Source organism: Neomonachus schauinslandi, chromosome 2, assembly GCF_002201575.2.
Source record: "Neomonachus schauinslandi chromosome 2, ASM220157v2, whole genome shotgun sequence".
NCBI lineage: Eukaryota > Metazoa > Chordata > Mammalia > Carnivora > Phocidae > Neomonachus > Neomonachus schauinslandi.
In genome coordinates this window covers 8796139-8812015 of record NC_058404.1, presented here as the reverse complement: position 1 = coordinate 8812015, position 15877 = coordinate 8796139, and the positions used below count along the sequence as shown (strand labels likewise).

Sequence of the window (15877 nt, the reverse complement as noted above, 5' to 3'; positions counted from 1 at the left end):
TTGTGTATTTTATTCTAAAACTTTAATGCTTTACCTTACACTTTAAAAATTAGAATTCACCTGGAGTAGTTTTTTGGGTTATGACACAAAATGGGGGTCAAGTTTACTTCCCCCCCACCATAAATATTCAACTTATCTAGCACAATATTTTGAAAAAAAGCCCTCCCTCCAGTGCCACCTAGATCACAAGACAGGTGGTCATATATGTGTGGATGTGTTTCTGAACTTCCTACTCTGTTCCAGTTATGCATTTTACTCAAATCTTGCCCTAATACCATACTGTCTTATCATTGTAGATTTATAAGTTTTGATACCAGGTAGGAAAATCTTCCAACTTTATTTATCTTCAAGAGTGAGTTAGTCATTCTTGACTCTGACTTTCCATATACATTTTATATATTTTTATTTTTTATTTTTAAATATTTTATTTTATTTTATTTTTTAAGTAATTTCTACACCCAACGTGGGGCTCAAACTCACAGCCCAGAGATCAAGAGTCGCATGCTCTACTGACTGAGCCACCTAGGTGCCCCTCCATATAAATTTTAAAATCAGCTTATCATAGAACACTTACCAGGATTTTTATTGGGAATACATAGAATCTAAAGAACATTAAAAGAAAACTGATATTTTAAAATACCAAATCCTCTTAATCATTAACTTGATCTATTCCTCCATTTATTTAGATCTTTAAAAATTTTCCTCATTTATTTAGCTAGGGTTTTTTTTTATGAATTTGACTTTTTTGATGCTATTGTAAATGGAATTATTTTATAGTTTTGATTTTCCTATCTTACGTTGCTAACATATAGAATCGGTTTTTATCTGTACCTTGGAATAAGCGAACTTGCTAAACTCACTTATTAATCCTAAAAGTTGATTTGTAGATTCATTTGAATATTCTTGTACACAATCATGTCATCTGTGAATAATGGCAATTTTACTTGCTGCATTAAAATTTTTATGCTTTTTAAATTTTCATTTTGCTGTATTATATTTGATAGTCCTTCAGCAAAATGCTGAATAGAAGGAGTAATAGTGCCCAACTTTGTCTCAGTCTTGGTCCCTGGAGGAAAGATTTCAGTTTTATCCCTTCAAGAATTATATGGACCAGGATTATTTTAAAATACACTTTTTATCTGATTAGGGAAGAGTATCTCTACTTGTAGTTTTCTAGGATTTTTATCATGAACAAGGTGTTGAATTTTATTAAATGCTTTTTTTCTTCATCTATTGAAATAATCATGTTCAATTTTCCTTTTTTATTCTTTTAGTGTGAGATATATTGATTTCTTTTCAGATTGAAACCAAACTTGCATGCCAAAATTAATTCCATTTTGTCATGATGCGTTACTGTTCTTATATATGACTGCATCTGATTTGCCAATATTGTGTTTATTATTAAATTTTAGTTTATGTTCATGAGTAAGACTGGCCTCTACTTCTTCCTTCTTGTAATTGTCAGGTTAGTATAAAGGGGGATTTTATCCACATTTTCTATTTTGTGAAGAATTTCTAAAGATCAGCACAATTCTGTCAAAACTGTGCTGCCCTCTCCTTTTGTTGAAGCCATTTGGGCCTGACTTGTTCTTTAATTATGGTTTAATAGCTATAGAACAAATAAGATGTAATACTTTTCTTGTTGACAATTTTGTTCAAAGTTTTTCAAGAAATTTGGCTATTTTTTCTAGATTTCATGATTTTTTCTCCTAGTATTTTTTTTATTTTTATTTTTTAGAGAGGGAGAGAGAGCAGGGGGTGAGGGGGGCAGAGGGAGAGGGAGAGAGAATCTCCAGCAGACTCCCTGCTGACCCTGGAGCCTGATGCGGGGCTCGAGCTCACAACCCTGAGATCATGACCTGAGCCAAAATCAAGAGTCCTGTGCTTAACCAACTGAGCCACTCAGGTGCCTCAATCCTTGTACTTTCTTAAATAGAGTTTATTTATTTATTTATTTATTAGAGCAGTTGTAGGCTCATAGCAAAGCTCAGCAACAAGTACAGAGAATTCTCATATACTCCCTTCCCACATAAATGCACAACCTCTCCCACTGTTGACATCCCACATCACAATGGAACGTTTAGTATAATCAATAAACCAACATTAGCACATCATCACCCAAAGTTCATGGTTTACATTATAGCTCGCTTTTGCCTTTGTCATTCTATAGGTTTTGACACATGTATAATGACCTTTATCCACCATTGTAGTATCATACAGAATAGCTTCACTGCTTTAAAGTCCCCTGTGCTCTGCCTGTTCATTCCTCACCCCTCCAACCCCTGGCAACCACTGATCTTTTCACTGCCTCTAGAGTTTTGCCTTTTCCAGAATGTGATACAGTTGGAATCATAGAATAAATTAGCCTTTTCAGATTGGCTTCTTTTCATTTAGTAACACGCATTCAAGCTTTCTCCTATTCCTTCATGTATTTTAAACTCTGTTATGAGGTGCATCTATGATTATGAAATGTATCTTTTTATTTCCGGTTATAATCTGGTTTTGAAGACTATTTAGCCTTACATTCATATTGTCATTTTCAACTGATTTTCATGCTATATGTTTTTTTCATACATTTATTTTCATCATTGATTTTACATGAAAATTGGACCCTTTTAAGCAACATATTTTGAGGTCTTTCTTTTTTACCCACTCTGTCAATACCTGCCTTTTAATTATAGTGTTTAAATGATTAACTTTTAATGTAGTTTTTAGTATGAATGGATTTAGGTTTACCATCTTCTTTGTTATCTCTTTGTCTTATTCTGTTTTTGTTCCTCTGCTTCCTTTTGGATTATTTGATTTTCCAAAAGATGTTCTTTTAAAATTAGGCTACTATTTTTATGGTCATATCTCTTTGCATTTTTTTTTTGATGCTTAACATATTTATTTTTTTTTTCATTTTTTTTTATTCTTATGTTAATCCCCATACATTACATCCTTAGTTTTAGATGAAGTGTTCCATGATTCATTGTTTGTGCATAACACCCAGTGCTCCATGCAGAACGTGCCCTCCTCAATACCCACCACCAGGCTAACCCATCCTCCCACCCCCCTCCCCTCTAGAACCCTGTTTGTTTTTCAGAGTCCATCGTCTCTCATGGTTCGCCTACCCCTCCGATTTCCCCCGCTTCATTCTTCCCCTCCCGCTACCTTCTTCTTCTTCTTTTTTTTTTTCTTAACATATATTGCATTATTTGTTTCAGAGGTACAGATCTGAGATTCAACATCTCTTTGCATTTTTTAAGTGTTTCTTTAAGAATTACAATATGCCTCCCTACCCTACTTGGGGTTAATACTGCAGTATTGTACGACATCAGGTAAAATGTAGAAACCTTGCAGTTATATTGGTCATTGGACAGCACATTTCCCACTGACCTTTATATCATGGTTATCATATGTATCACACTGATATACAGTCAAACCCCTATCAGCCAACATTATCATTTTTTATTCTCAACAGTCATATCTCTATTTTAAAAACTTAAGAGGAAAAGCAGTCCTTTATTTTTATCCTAATCATCATTTGTTTGTTCTTTTTTTAAAAAAAGATTTTATTTATTTATTTGAGAGAGAGAGAGAGAGAGCATGAGCAGAGGGAGGAGGAGGGGCGGAAGGAGGGGGAGAGAGGGACGGGAGGAAAAGGGAGGGGGGGGGGGAGGCGGGGGGGGGGGGGGGCAGAGGGAGAGGGAGAAACTAACTCCCCACTGAGCAGGGAGCCGGATGCAGGGGCTCGATATGGGACTCTATCCCAGGATCCTGGGATCATGACCTGAGCTGAAGGCAGATGTTTAACCGACTGAGTCACCCAGGTGCCCCAATTTCTGTTTACTCTTGCTGCATTCTTAAAGACTCATGCATGTCTCTGGAATCTTTTCCCTCTACCTGAAGAATTTCGCTTCAGCATTTCTGGTAGAGCAGAACTTCTGACTCCAATCCTCTCAGTTTTTCTTTATCTGAGAATACTTTTATTTCACTTTAACTCCTGAAAGGGACTTCTGGTAGGTGTAGAGCTCTTAGTTGACAGTTCTTGTCCTTCATAGTTTAAAGATGTTCCACTGCTTTTTGGCCTCCAGGGCTATTGATGAGAAATTTGTGGTCCATATTCAATGTGTCATTTTCCCTTTATGCTTTCAGAATGGGGTTTTTTGGTCATTATTTTTTAAATTTTAAAAAATAATTTAAAATTAAATTTAAATTTATTAGTTTCAGTTGTATGGTATAGTGATTCAACAGTTCCATGCAGCACCCAGTGCTCATCACAACAAGTGTACTCCTTAATCCCCATCTCCTATTTCATCCATCCCACATCCATCTCCCTTCTCGTACCCATTAGTTTGTTCTCTATTAAGAGTCTATTTCTTGATTTGTCTCTTCTTTCCCTTTGCTCATTTGTTTCTTAAATTCCACACATGAGTGAAATCATACGGTATTTGTCTTTCTCTGAGTGACTTATTTTGCTTAGCATAATATGTTCTAGTTCCAGCCATGTCTTTGCAAATGGCAAGATTTCATTCTTTTTTATGGCTGAATAATATTCCTGTGTGTGTGTGTGTGTGTGTGTGTGTGTGTGTGTGTGTACCACATCTTCTTTATCCATTCATCTATCAATGGGCACTTGGGCTTTTGCCATAATTTGGCTATTGTAAATAATGCTGCTATAAACACTGGGGTGCATGTATCCCTTTGAATTAGTGTTTTTGTATTTTTTGGGTAAATACCCAGTAGTGCAATTACTAGATCATAGGATAGTTCTGTTTTCAGCTTTCTGAGGAAACTGTACAGCAAAGGAACAAATCATCAAAATGTTTTTCATTATCTTAGTCTTTTAGTACTTTGATTATGGTAGGCCTAGGTGTGTGTGTGTGTGTGTGTTTAAGTTTCCTGTTTGGTGTTTGCTGAGTTTCCTAAATCTGTCAATTCATTTCTTTCAACATATTTTTGAAGGTTTCAGATACTATTTCTTCAGATAATTTTTCTGCCCTAATATCTTTCTCTTTTCTTTCTGAGATTCCAATAACACATATATGACTTTTTGATGTTGTCCCACAGATTCCTAAAGCTCTGTTCATTTTTTCTATTTTTTTCTCTCTGTTCATTAGATTAGAAAATTTGTTATCTTCAAGTTTACTGACTCTTTCCTTTCTCATCTCCTGTTTTGTTCTTGATTCCATCTAGAGTTCAAAAAATGTCAGATATTGAAATATTTTTCAATTCTAAATTTTTAAAAATTTTAATAAATTTTATAAATTTTTGAAAATATTTTCTATGTCTGAGAATTTCTATCTCATAGTCATTTTAAGTTGAGCATATTTATATGTCTTCAAGTAGAGCACAGCTAAAACTTCTACTTTATAGTATTTCTCTGATTAATTCCAACTTTGGGGTTGTCCGGAGTTTGGTATCAGTTAATTGCCTTTCCCTTGAGAAGTGATCACATTTTCTGGTTCTTGCATATGAAATAATTTTTTACATGGAACCCTGGACATTTTGAATGCTATGTTGAATGGACACTGGTTTCTGTTACACTCACTTGGAAAATGTTGACAGTTTTTCAATTTTTTATTTATTATTATTTTGTGCAAAAAAGCAACTCACTTTTGTTTGGACTTCGAACTGCAAATTCCTTCTTAACCTTTGTGCTTGATTATTGTAGTATTAGTTCAGTTCTCAAAGCCTTTACTGTGCTTATCTGCATTTGTGTTGGACACACACAACTTGCACAAGTTATGAGCCTGAGACTTTGGTGGTTTATATACAGATCTATGGAGTCTTCTTCTCTGGCTCTATCTGCTAGAGGATTCTCCCTCTACCTGCATCTACTCTTTTTTCTGGTGCCAGAAAAATAGGAGTAAACTAAAGACTGAGGGAAAATTGGAAAACCCAGGTCACAAACTTGCTTCTCTAAGCTTTGAGTCCCGTCCACAATCTACTTGTTATGTTTAATGTTCAGAGCGCTCAGGTGGTTGTTCTTTGTATTTTGTTTAGAGTTTTGCTTGTATGCAGCAGAAGGAATGGGTTGTAGTGACCTAACACTTCATGCTATGACCAGAAATTCCATATATATAGTATTTTGAAAGACCAATTTGATGTCACTGCTCTTTTAGTGCTCACATGTATTTCATGGTCTTAAAAAAAGTTAAATACTTGGTTTTATTTTTATTACCAAGTCAATTAAAAAAATACCCCCCACCATCCCATTAATTAATGTCACACTATTTTTGAAACTGAATTCTTTTCCCTTGATTTGAAATTTTTTTTTCATAGTGCTCCACTGTCATTCATTAAGTTTTGATGTAGGAGTGATTTAGCTAGGTGAGATATTTAGATGAGATAGGTAGTATAGACTGCTCTTTAAATTGCTCACTGGCTATACAAGCCTTGCTGAAATTTCTTTCTTAGAAATCAAGAACAAGAATGGTTTCTATGGACAGTTTTAAGGAAATTTCTCCTAAAATCTCATTTAGCAAATCTGAGGTGGGATCTTTGTCACTCTGACTATAAGGAATACACACTACTCTTCCCTCATGTCTTGGCTGGCTGAGGAGGACTGTGCCCCCAATTGCATTTTGTGATCAGTATTCTCCTTCTTTCTCCTCCACATTCTCACTTTTGGCTCTTTTGTTTCCTGGGATTAGGCAAGTACTCTGGCAGCCTCAAAAGCAAGTGCCAATGTGGGATAGGGGAAATCTTTCCAGATTCCTGGATGATCCAGATGGCAGAGAGCATGTTGGTGCCATATAAGGAGCCGGTGGTCAGACATTATTTTCAAACAGAAAGTAGATTTTTTTTTCATGAGGAGCATGAATCTCAAGGAGAGAAAACTAGATTTGTTGGAGGAAGAAATCTAGAGATGCTAATATTTGACAACTTTTAGATCTCAGATGAGACCTATTGTTTTCCTATTTGTCATAGAAATTGAAGAGAATAATACAGAAGGGACCCACTGAAACCATATTTAATATATCACATACTGTAAAAAGGGGGATTTTGTTCAAGTTTTGTTGATATTTTCTATAAACTCAATGCTTAATGGCAAACTAGCCAGGATAATAATGTAAGTTATGAAATATTTAACAGTCTAAGCCAGTAATTTCTGGCTTCTGCTGAAGATAAACTTTTTTTTGCTAGGATGCAGCTTTACTTTTGCATATTTTGAAAAGAAAGGAAAATTAACCAGTGCAAAAAAGTAAGGCAATTAACATCAGGACATTTATTCTAAAGGAGATTAAGAAACAAAGCTCCAGCATTTTAATTAATGACAGTTATTACAAATCAATGACCTATTGTCTATGGACAAGAGGTCACAGAAGGTACTTGGTGAGTAACTGTGCGAGGAAGTGGAGGGGATGTTAATTCTACTATTTATGCCACTATAATTAGACATTAGCCAGGGAGCTTTTCTTCCATTAAGCTCATTTACAACAGTGAAAGTACAGAGTGCAATGTTTGCATTGAAAAAATTATGATGAAGATTCAGAAGTGTTCCCTGTATCTCCCATTACATGAAGGTACAAATTTATGTGTTAGAATGACATTTAAAATGGAAATTTAGAAAGAAAGGCAGTATAGATGTGACGATAATAAAAGTTTATCAGTAAACATGTTTTAGTATTTTCTAATTTAGCAAAAATGAGTACAAGAATAGAAAGGAAGCACACAGAAAAGGAAATATAAAATTCATTTCTTTACTTTTAGCAAAGGCTCAAGTGATCTTGTAACGATACTACAGTATACGTTGGGATATTGAGGGTCTGGTTCCAGATGCGTGCAATAAAGCGAGTATCATAATAAAGTGAATCAGATGAAAATTTTGGTTTCTTAGTGCATATAAAAGTTATGTTTACACTATACTGTATCCTAAGTGTGCACTAGCATTATGTCTAAAATAACCAGTGTACATACTTCAACTAAAAACACTCTATTGCTAAAAATTGCTAACCATCATCTGAGCTTTCAGACAGTTGTAATCACTGATCACAGATCACCTTAAGAAATGTAATAATAATCAAAAAGTTTGAGGGGCGCCTGGGTGGCTCAGTCGTTAAGCGTCTGCCTTCGGCTCAGGTCATGATTCCAGGTCCTGGGATCGAGCCCCGCATCGGGCTCCCTGCTCAGCGGGAAGCCTGCTTCTCCCTCTCCCATTCCCCCTGCTTGTATTCCCTCTCTTGCTGTGTCTCTGTCTGTCAAATAAATAAATAAAATCTTTAAAAAAAAAAAGAAATGTAATAATAATCAAAAAGTTTGAAATATTGTGAGAATTACCAAAGTGTGACACAGAGACAGGAAGTGAGCAAGTGGTTTTGGAAACATAGTGCCTATAGATTTGTTTCATGCAGGGTTGCCACAAACATTTGTAAAACAAATGCAATAAACGAAAGCACAACAAAATGAGGTATGCCTATAATAATATTTCCAGTCTCTACTCTTGCCAGAGCTGCAGAATTTAATTCTTTCCTTTCTAATCAAGGACTTGTTTCCTTGGAAACCTCTGGAAATGCTTCTGCCTTCCTCGTAGATCTTCTGAGGTCAACTAGCAGATTACAAAATACTCCCTATTAAATACAACCCTTCTGTTACACTTGCTGTCACAAACAATGCTGTCAAGAGACACTTGAAATCATATTTTCCAAATTTTACCCAAATAAAGGAGATTTTAGTAGTGATTTTTTAAAAAATGAGTATAAAAATAATCATTTAAAATTATTTTTAAAATCCTACTATTCACTAAGCATTTGCTATTAGTGGGAGTATGATACTAAGTATTTTGTGTATCTATTTAGGTGCTCACAGTTCTATTTCTACTAATTGTATGACACTGGATAGCACTCTTAAAAATTTTTTCATAAATAAAATTGATATAACAAAAATATTGTCTATTTGATACATGTGTTGAAATGATTCATGAAGGTACTTAATTTCATGCATCTGCCAAAGTGCCTAGAATATATTATGTGTTGAATATTAGTTATTGTTAATAACTATATGCTAAAGACAAGGTGATTCTTTTATTTTCAGAATTATTTTATGTATTGATGATTACCTTGTAGTTTTTTTTAGCTACTGTATACTCTATCTAGAAGTATATGAGAGTGTCTTTTTGTGTACAATATGCCAGTGCAGGGTATTAGAATTGAAAAAATTCTTTGGTAAGATCTAAACCAAGTCAGACATTGAGAATGAATTCTCCCTAGCAAAAGCGTTCTGCAAATCCAAACAGCAGAAATATTTGGAAATTATTGGAATTCTCAGGTTCTAGATTTCACATACTCTGTTATGTGAAGTATGCTCTTCTTTATTCAACAGCATAGAGAAAATGCAGCTTTGACTTTATTTGCTACTCCATCTTTATTCTGGAGGTGGTAATAATATATCAGCAACAAACATATATAAAAATAGGAGAAAGCACAATGATATAATATTTCACATATTCTCATTTTAAAACTGTATTCTATCTTTATTTTGGCAATGGTAATAATATTTTGGTAACAAACACATAAAATAGGAGAAAGAACAATGATACAATATTTCACATATTTTCATTTTAAAACTTGACTAAGACATTCTAAGACATTCCTATTATTTCTTTTTTACAACATAAGTGAAAGGAAAATTGTAAAACTTTACTGCAAGACATTGAGCTTCTTCTGTTTTTTTTTTCATATTTTGTGATTCTAATACTTAAACACTGTAGCCAACTGAACATTATTTCATTTTGAGGACCCATTGCAACTCTTATTATGCTTAATCCTTGTGACAGATGATGTGGAGCATCTTTCCATGCACTTGTTTGACATTCATATGTCTTTTGTGAACTATCTCTCAAATCATTTGCCCATTTTTAAAAATTGGGTTGTTTTCTTATTACTGATGTTTGAAAGTTATTTACACTTTTTGGATGCAAATCTTTGGTTAGGTGTGTGATTTGCAATGATTTTCTCTCAGGCTATTGCTTATCTTTTCATTCTCTTAAGGTCTTTGCAAAACAGAAGTTTTTGATTTCAGTGGTGTCCAAGTTTAAAATATATTCTGTATCCTTGCTGTCTGTTTACCTTTTGTGTCAATTACCAAGAAAGAAGTGTTAAAATCATCAACTGTCATTGTGAATATTTCTGGGTTTTTTTCAGTTCAAACAGATTTTGCTTTATGTATTTTGAAGTTCCATTTTCAGATGAAGACACATTTTAAATTGTTGTGTATTATTGATAGATTGACCTTTTTATCATTTTTTAATTCTGGTAATTTTCTTTGCTCTAAAGTCACTGTTATTTGATACTAACACAGATATCTTCACTTCCTTTTGGTTAGCGTTCTCATAGTATGTCATTTTCTATCTTTTCACTTTTTTTTGAGATTTTATTTATTTATTTGACAGAGAAAGAGAGAGAGAGAGAGCAGCAGAAGGAGAGGGAGAAGCAGACTCCCTGCTGAGCAGGGGGCCCAACGTAGGACTAGATCCTAGGACCCCGGGATCATGATCTGAGCTAAAGACAGATGCTTAACCAACTGAGCCACCCAGGCAACCTCTATCTTTTTACTTTTAATCTACCATTAAAGAAAATCAGGGCTGGACAGTGGTTTAAGTGGCACAAGTAGATTTTATTCAGGACTATTGCAATAGGGGAAAAGAGACCTAGTTCAGACCTGGGCTCAATTCTGAATACACCATGGACAAATGGAGATTTATAGCCAAGAAGTAGGTTGGGGGGTCAGTGGATAGAAAATTACTTAGAAGAAACATCAGTGATAAGGGAGGATTCTGGCTAAAAAGACTCAACAGATTCTTGCCGCAGGCAAGCCAGGGTAATAAGATATCACACAGGGGATGGTGGAGGAGAAGGAATTCGATTAGACATTGGGGGTGATCAGATGTCAAGGGTGGCATCCAATTTTATTTTTCTGAATGAAGTTAATCTGTTTTCCTAGAACCATTTATTGAAGACACTATCCTTTCCTTGTTGTATATTCTTGGCTTCCATGTTAATTATTAGCTGGTCATATATGTGAGGGTTCACTCCAGATTCTGTTCTATTGGTCTTTCTGTCTATTTTTATGCCGGTAACATACTGTTTTCATTATGACAGCTTTGTAGTATAGGACACTTCACAAATTTTTGTGTCATCCTTGCACAGGGACCATGCTAATCTTCTCTGTATCATTCCAATTTAAGCATATGTGCTGCCAAAGTGAGCACACTATAGGTTCATGGTATAGGTTAAAATCAGAAAGTGTGATGCTCCCAGCTTTGTTCTTTCTCAGGATTGCTTTGGCTATTCAGTCTTTGGTGATTCTATACAAATTTTAGAATTATTTTTCTAGTTCTATGAGAAATGATATGGTAATTTTGATAGGGGTTGCACTGAATGTATAGATGGCTTTGGGTAATATGGACATTTAAACAATATTAATTCTTTCTATCCATGAATATAGGATATCTTTCCATTTGTTTGTGTCACCTTTGATTTTTTACATCAAAGTCTTACAGTTTTCAATGTACAGACCTTTCATCTTCTTGGTTATATTTTGCCCTAAGTATTGTATTGTTTTTAATGCTGTTGTGAACAAGATAATTTTCTTTAATTCTTTTTCAGAATATTCTGTTGTTAGTGTATAAAAATTCAGTTGATTTCAGTATGTTGATTTTGTATCTGTTAGCTTTACTGAATGGGTCAATTAAACCTAAGAGATTTTTGGTGGAGTCTTTAGGATTTTTTTTTTTTTTAGATTTTATTTATTTATTTATTTGAGAGAGAGAGCGAGAAACAGCATGAGAGGGGATAGGGTCAGAGGGAGAAGCAGGCTCCCCGCCAAGCCGGGAGCCCGATGCGGGACTCAATCCCAGGACCCCGGGATCATGACCCGAGCCGAAGGCAGCCGCTTAACCAACTGAGCCACCCAGGCGCCCCTCTTTAGGATTTTTTATATGTAAAATCATATTGTCTGTAAAGACAATTTGACTTCTTTGCTTTAGATACATTTTATTTCTTTTTCTTGCCTGATTTGCCTAGCCAGCACTTCTAGGACTATGTTGAATAAGAGTAATGAGAATGGGCACCCTTCTCTTATTCCTGATCTTAGAGGAAAAGCTTTCTACCTTTCACCACTGAGTATGATGTGAGCTGTGGGCTTATCAAGTATGGTCATTGTTACGTTGAGGTATGTTCCTTCTGTTCCCATTTTGTTGAGGGCTTTTATTCTAAGAGGATGCTGTATTTTGTCAAATGCTTCTTCTGCTTCTATCGAGATGTTCATATGATTATCATTCATTTATCAATGAGGTGTGTGACATTTATTAATCTACATATATTAACTATTCTTGCATCCCAGGGATAAATCCCTCTTTGTGTATGATCCTTTCAACGTGCTGTTGAATGCTTTTTGCTAGTATTTTGTTGAGTTTTTGCTTCTATCTCTTCATCAGGGACATTGGTTTGTTTTCCTTTCTTATAGTGTCCTTCTCTGATTTTGGTATCATAGTAATGTGGGCCTCATAAAATGAGTTTGAGAATGTTTGTTCCTCTTCAAGTTTCTGGAAGAGTTTGAGAAGGATTGGCACTAATTGTTCTTTAAATATTTGGGTGAATTTACCAGTGAAATCATCCCATCCTGGGTTTTCTTCTTTTCTTCTTTTGGATTAATGATTAATGATTCAAACTCACTATTGATCTGTTCATATTTTCTATTTCTTCATGATTCCGTCTTGGCCATTTCTTCTAGGTTATCCAAATGTTGGAGCACAACTGTTTATATTAGTCTGTTATGACCCTTTGAACATCTATGGTATCAGTTGTAATGTCTTGTCTTTCATTTTTTATTGTATTTATGAATCTTCCTTATTTTTTTCTGAGGCTAGCTAAAGCCTGGTCAATTTTATCTTTTTGAAAAGCTAGCTCTTAGTTTTATTGATCTTTTCTATTGTCTTTCTAGTGTCTATTTCATTTATTTCTGTTCTGATCTTTGTTATTTCCCTCATTCTGTTAACTTTGGGCTTTGTTCTTTTTCTAATTCTTTGAGGTATAAAGTTAGATTGTTCACTTGAGATCTTTCTATTTTCTTAATATATGCTTTTATCTCTATAAACCTCCCTCTCAGAACTGCTTTTGTAGCATCATAGGTTTTGATGTGGGGTGTTTCCATTTTCATTTGTTTTGAAATATTTTTTTTATTCCCTTTTGATTTCTTCTTTGACTCATAGGTTGTTCAGCAGTATGCTGTTTAATTTCCACATATTTGGCTAGACAAGTCAGAAATTTAAGTAAATAATTATAATTCAGTAATCTAATGCTAAAATAAACGTACAAACTAACCTCTCAGGGAATACAAAAGGAGTGATTATGTGTAAAGAATGGAAAAAAGGGTGATTACAAAAGTGGTGGTATTTGAGTTTGTGACAGTGAATAGAAGGGAAGAGGGACACTGTAGGCAGATATTCTTGTAGATTCAGAACCATTCTCTTTTATTGTTGCTTTTGCTGATGTAAATCATTACTTCTTTATGGAATCAATTATCCTTCAGATGACATAAAAAAGTAAACTATTATGGGTATATATAATATGGGAAAATGAAAGATATATGTCAAAGCCTTGCATGCCAGTATTTAAAACATTCATCCTTAGTTTTCTGAAGAGAATATAGTTGTTTTAGGTGGCAAGGATATTCTCTAGGTGGAAGTGTCAGTTAAGAATATCATTTTAATGTCCTCAAAAGCAGCTGATAATATAAGCTGCTTGACCATTTCCTAGTTTTACACCAGCAAGTATAAATAAATATGTAATTAAATAAATATAATAAATAAATTATAAATACTTGTGTTTCACAGATGTTTCTATTCTAGGATATGTGAATTAGTGACTTTTTAGAAAAAGATTCATATGTTTAAAACTCTTCTGAAGCTCCAGATGAACCAGATTCATAAAGGTAATGTTTTTGGAGTCGTTATTTTCAAAATCTCCTTTTACTAAACTGAAGATTTGTTAGTCATCTGTCTTGTTAAAACTTATTGTAACTGAAAAAAATTATTATTGAGGGCTTCTTTAGGTGCTAGATTTATAAAATGATTAGAATCTTAAATGTTAGAGGCTGAGCTTAGGTAAGCAATTGTCTGCTAGAAACCAAATCTAATTCAAGAAGGAATTTTCAAAAAAAAAAAATCATAGATCCTTTTAAAAATCGTCCCATGATGGTACAATGAAGACCTTCACAACTTAACCATGAACTACCTTTCTCATCCCTCTCTGAGGCAAGTTTTTCAGATAATCCAGCTGTTCTCTCTATGATCACAAAAATGTCAGCTGAGTTCTAAAGATGAGAGGAGGCCTATGAGAAACATTTGTTGAAACCTTTAGTGTATGTGATCTTGCATTGCAAGAAAAAGCATCTTTTATACCTTCTGGGTTCTCAGACTTCTGTCTAGATTCTGCATGTTACAATATGCTAGCATTTTTATTTCCTGAAAGAAATTTTTTCCTATTTAACATAGTAGGAATATTCCTATATTATTCAAGGTAATGTTAGCTACATAATACTTGAACTGAAAATTCTCAGTAATTTAGAGCAAAAGAAGCATACTTCATGTGTATGTGAAATCCAAATGGGTCTTCACAAAGGCATGAAACTCTCTCTAAGCACTGATTCCAGGATGCAGGCATCCTTCATCTTGTAGCTCTGCCATGTTCAACAGGTGACTTTGTGGGCTACCATGCTGGTCTGCATCATGGGAAGGACAATGGGCATGGAGAATCACAAGGGAGGAGTTTTTAAAGGACTGGTTCTAGAAGCAATGCACATGTTTCTCCAGCATTCAATTGGCTCGGACTCAGTAATATTGTCTCAGTAACAAGCTGTGTCCTCAGGGAAAAAAGTGGAAATGGATTTGGTGAGCAGTTTGCCAGTGTCCTCCATAGCTTCCTTCTATTCCTTCCTTTCCTTTGCCAGTGGTCTTAAATATTTCTGCTCCTGTCCAATCTAAAATAATTTGGAAAATCTCTATGATCCCATGCATTCTTTAACTTATTTTCCTAAGTGTCTTTTTAAATGTCCATTAGATTTACTGAAAGTAATGAATTGAAACAACTTGAACTGCAAAGGATTTGTTTCTCATTGAAAATCATTTCCCTTCTTAACACCTACTAATATTTTGAGTAAGATTCAGAACAAATGAGAGATTCACTCAGTCACTCACTCATTCATTGATTCAGTAAATCTTTCTTGATCACAAGTACCTACTCTGTACCATGAATTCTGGAAAACTGAGACACATCAGTGAATAAGAGCAATAAAGACCTCTTCCACATCAAGCTTCCACCTAGCTGGAGGAGATGAAAAATAGATCAAAAAAGAAACACACACATAATGAATGAGATATTTATAAGGTAAAAAAGTAAATGATAAGTGAAATGGAAAAAGGGAATAAAAAGTAGAGCAGGGTATGAGAGTGGGTCAAGAAGGTGGTGTTGGAGGAAGGATGGTTGCACTTTTACATAGGGTGGAAAACCTTACTGAGTATGTGATGTTTGAACAGCTACTTAAAGCAGAGGATTCCTAGGAAGAGAGTTCCAGGGGCGCCTGGGTGGCTCAGATGGTTAAGCGTCTGCCTTCGGCTCAGGTCATGATCCCAGGGTCCTGGGATCGAGCCCCGCATCGGGCTCCCTGCTCGGTGGGGAGCCTGCTTCTCCCTCTCCCTCTGCCTCTCTCCCTGCTCATGCTCTCTCTCTCTGTGTATCTCTGTGTCTCAAATGAATAAATAAAATCTTTAAAAAAAAAAAAAAAGAGAGTTCCAAGCAGACAGAACAGCCTAAGCCAAGACCCTAAGGCATGAGCATGTGTGGCATGTTGGAGAAACAACCAGAGATGCAGTGTGGCTGGGGTGAGGAAACAG

At 35.0% G+C, this 15877-nt stretch overlaps 1 non-coding gene across 1 annotated transcript; it reads right to left on the bottom strand.

Annotated features, from left to right (window-relative positions):
* Positions 1-11087: 11087 nt before the first annotated feature.
* Positions 11088-11194, bottom strand: LOC123324142. The gene has a single exon (XR_006539635.1). It is a non-coding gene; the product is annotated as a U6 spliceosomal RNA (small nuclear RNA).
* Between the last annotated feature and the right edge of the window lie 4683 nt (positions 11195-15877).